We start from the raw sequence: 4,376 nt of genomic DNA, 5'->3' as shown, positions 1-4,376 counted from the left end.
CATATGGCCTGGAACTCAATTATTGATGACAAGTAATGTTGATGTGATCAACTGGTGGCAGTTGAGGGCCACATAGCATGAGCTCTTTGTGTGGTGAAACAATCATGGGTCACTTGGAATCGTGACAAATTGGTGGCACAGCACTGGGATCTGAAGCAATCCTGTGAAAAGTTGAATGGGTTTAAGTTTAAAAGTATTCCTAGCTAGAAGGAGTGAGGATCTGTTGTAAGAAGTGGTTACCTATTAGAGTCTTGGTGAAGACTTAGTTTCTGGGCTTCTGGACCCAGATCTGGGGAAGCCTAAGATAGGGAAAATATCTACTCAAGAGAAACAATTTTTACCTCAGGATTTACAAGACCTAGTGGCTAGCTCAAAATCCAAAGCTCTGAGGGTGAAGTGCAATGGTGGATAGAGTGGAAATCTAGGTCAGGATAGATCTGAGGTGGTAATAAAAGCTAAGCAAAAGTTGTTCTTGTGTCTGGAGACAAGAATCGTCCAGATGGAGAAATGTAGCAAGGGTTTTGAGCTTGGGAGTAGTTGAGGCCAGCAGCTTCAAAAAGCGCAACCTAGTTACAAGGAAAGCTACTGAATGAAAGAAAAGGGCTTGTTTGTCGGGATCTGCAAGATGAAGGAAGTAGGGGTCTTGCAGATGAAGCCTCAGGGCAGGGATCTTTCTCCTCAACCAGCAAGGAGAAAGGAAAAGAGACACAGGATACTCAAGTGTGGTTTCAGGACGGGAACAACAGCATGCCGTCAGGCTGTTCAGAGGGAATCTCTCTCTCTCCTCCTCCACGCCCTCATTTATTGATTCCTACTACCTTTCGCCCTGGTTAATTAATACTATTTTCAACAGAGGTAACTAATTTCCTTGAATACACAGGCATCAGTAAACAGAGTGCTGGTAAACAGAGACAGATAATGGTCAACAGATAATTTCCTGAGTACATAGACAAGTTAGACAGTTTCTTGAATACACAACAGTGTAGAGACTGTAACTACATTATCCAGAGACAATAGACAGCAGGTCAATGATTTATCCGTTACTGGAAGTTAGCAGTTATGTACGTGTCTTGCAGCTAGGGCATGATGCCTGCTACTAGCATACAGATATATACATTTATATACATTTATAATATTCATTTGCTACTGCCATAGATATATACATTTTAAAGGCATACAATTTCCCCACATTGTACTTTTGGCTTTTGTAAGGGAAAAGAACCAGTCCAGGTTAATAAGAAATTATATTGTTTATACCACCCAAAATAAGTAAAAAGTCAGTTATGGAGGCACAAGTTGTGCCCCAGAGTGCTGAGGAAAATGGAAACCCCCAAAATCAAAGGGATAAAGAAACTGAGGGACCTGTATTAATTGTCTCAGAGGGAGAAAATATTGAAAGCACCCAAGATTTTGAAAAATGGAAGTTGGAACAAGAATACAAACTCAGGGAATTAGAAATTAAAGAAAGGGAAATGGAACTAGAAATTTAAGAAAGAGAAAGGGAAAGGGAATTTGAGCTAGAATTGGAAAGAGAAAAGATAAGAGAACTTGAAAGGAAAAGGGAATTTGAGCTAAGAAAAAGAGAAATACAATTCCAAATAGAGATGAAGAAATCAGAATTAGCTGCTCAAAATAATAATAATAATTCCAGTGTGGGAAATTTCTCAAAAATTGACCTAAAGGAATTTCCCAATATCGGAAGGGGGATTGTCCTGAATCTTTCCTGATTTCATTTGAGATAGCTTGTTAGGTTAAAGATGATGAGAGGATGATGAGTTTAATTACAAATAAGTGGAGTTTTATCTGAGCTTTATTCACATATGCCTCTGGAGCAAGCTAGAGATTTTGAAGCTTATAGAAAGATTGTGTATTCCCGATTTGGGATTGATTCAGAGCACCTCAGAAGGAAATTTAGGTCAATTTCAAAGAAACCTGAGAAGAATTTTGCCCAAGTTGGGGCATGTTTGATGTAGTGTCTCAGTAAATTGCTGGAACAGGAACATGTGACCTACTTAGGCCACATGAAAAATGTATCTGGACTAGAACAATTTTATTCACTTTTTCCAGGGGAATTGCGTTATCAGGTCAAGGACAAGGATCCTAAAAATGTGCTACAAGTGTCTGCCTATGCAGATTATATTAGTGAAATCAGCCTTGATTCTTTGAGGTAAAAATTGAGAGAAAAGGATGGGACAACAGCAGGAGAACATCCCAATCCATTGGAAATTACTTCAGACAGACTCAGGCTAAGGGAAACCATTTTAATGTGAAACCCTCATCTCCAAAGCACAGTCCCATGAAATCATATAGTCCTGAGGGAAAAAATAATAAATCCCTTTTCCCAGAGCATAGGGCCAATAAGAATTGTTTTTCCTGTGGGGAACAAGGACTTTTTTTGCCCAATGTGAAATGCAAAAAAATAAAAATTACAATCAGCCTAAAAAGGTATTTTGCTTGCAGTATAATAGGTCGCAGCACCTTACCTTACCAGACAGTCCAAAGCCTTCTCTGATGGCGCTCACTCTGCAGCTGCAACCAAGGCAGCGGTGGAGGGGCCGGCCATGGTGGAGGGTGAGGCTGGGGTGAGCGGCTAGAAGTCCCAGCCGGGAGCAGCCTCTCCTCCAATGGGGCACGGGTGTGGCCACAACGGCGGCCAGGCTACAGCAACTGCTCATTGGGGCTCCTCACCACCCTCTGTGGGGCCAATGCCACCGCCGCTGCTGGGTCCCGGTCCCGCGGGGCCAAGGACTAAGTGCACCCCATCAGGAAGGAGGAGGTAGTGGCATGAGAGGGCCCTTCCTCTGGGATTAGGGCCCTCTCCGCCCTCGTGCCGAGGACTGAGACCCGGCAGTGGCAGCAGCGAGGCCACAGAGGGCAGCGAGGAGCACCGAGGGATGTCACTGCCACTGCCTCCCCCCGCCGCTGCATCCCTTTCCTGGTACAGTAAAAAATTCCCTGCCCCCTGCTCTAACCATTGGGGTGAAAGAGCTACAAAGAAGCAGCCTGTTCGCCACCAACGGTTAGCTATTTGAATTCCCCGTCTTTTCCCCCCTGCCTTTTCCTGGTCATAAGTGGAAGCTCCAGCTGCAAGTCGAAGCAAAATTTTGCAGCCAGAGCTGGCCGTAACTTGAAATGTTTGTAAGTAGAGATGGTCATAAGTCGAGGCACCATTGTATATATTTTTAGAATTTCTTTAAGAAAATCCACATATTAGTGTCTTTCCAATGAAAACTTTGTCCTTTTTTACATTCATTGATGCTTATAGGCCATAGGAAAACAGCTCCCTTATACATTCACTCCCCACCTCCTTAATACCTGTTGTCGTTTGGTTACATTATTAGGGGAATAAAGTAGACCAATACAGGTATTACATACATGCTGAATAGTAATACTGAGGATACAATTTAGTAGTAATGATGAAAAGTATTACAAGTGTATTGAATATTGTACTGAGTGATAGGAGAAATAACAGGCAGAACCACCCAATTTGGCCTGATGGCTTTTTCTACATTTTCAGTTGCTGGTGGTCAACATGGATCTGCACATCTTTTTCGGTGGAGGCAATTTTCTCATGTTTTCAGAGTCCTCACAACCCCCATGGAGCTCTGTTCCCCCAGATTTTTAATTGTTTCTTAAATTGACCACTTATAAGATTTAAGGGGGATTTTCCCATTATTGTTTTTCGTCAAACCAATTTTTCAGTTTCGGGGGGAAAATCATTGTAGCAATTTTTATAGCACAGAACCACTGCATTTTAAAAAGAACTAGCCCCATAACAACATTCACTTGGGAATGCAGTTCCCAGGCTGCTGTCACATCTGAAAAACAACCCTCTGCTCTGTGGAGATCATACACACCCACCTTAAACTGCTGCCAAACTTGTGGGGGTTTGGGGAGGCATTGCAGGTACACTCAAGTGTCACCTGAGCACTGGAATATAGCCAGTCAACCCTTCACTTTCAGAAGCATTGCACTGTAAACTTGCTGATTTGCGCAACTCTCTGATACAAATAAAGAAAGTGGATCTCTACTTACAAAGGCGCTGTGAGCATCAAAAATTCTTTGTTCTCCACTAGAAGAGCAGCTGCCTCCTACTCTTGCTCCAATTCAGCCTCGGGAGGAGGTCACCTGCAATAGTCACATTTGAGTATCTGCAGATTCTCCCCCATCATAGCTGAGACAGGAGGGAGACATGAAGACTTGAAAATCTGGACTGTTCAGGGATTTTGCCTTTTCCCTCTTTTCCCTTGCCTTCTATAAATGACAAGAAGGAATGCTGACCCTGAAACCTTGCACACAACTTTGTGACTTGTTGAATATTTGCCATCATAAAGGTGTTTGGATTTTGGCCAGTCCAAATCAGATACACTAGCAGA

Source organism: Pogona vitticeps, chromosome 4 (genome assembly GCF_051106095.1).
Source record: "Pogona vitticeps strain Pit_001003342236 chromosome 4, PviZW2.1, whole genome shotgun sequence".
NCBI lineage: Eukaryota > Metazoa > Chordata > Lepidosauria > Squamata > Agamidae > Pogona > Pogona vitticeps.
This window is presented reverse-complemented; position numbering follows the sequence as displayed.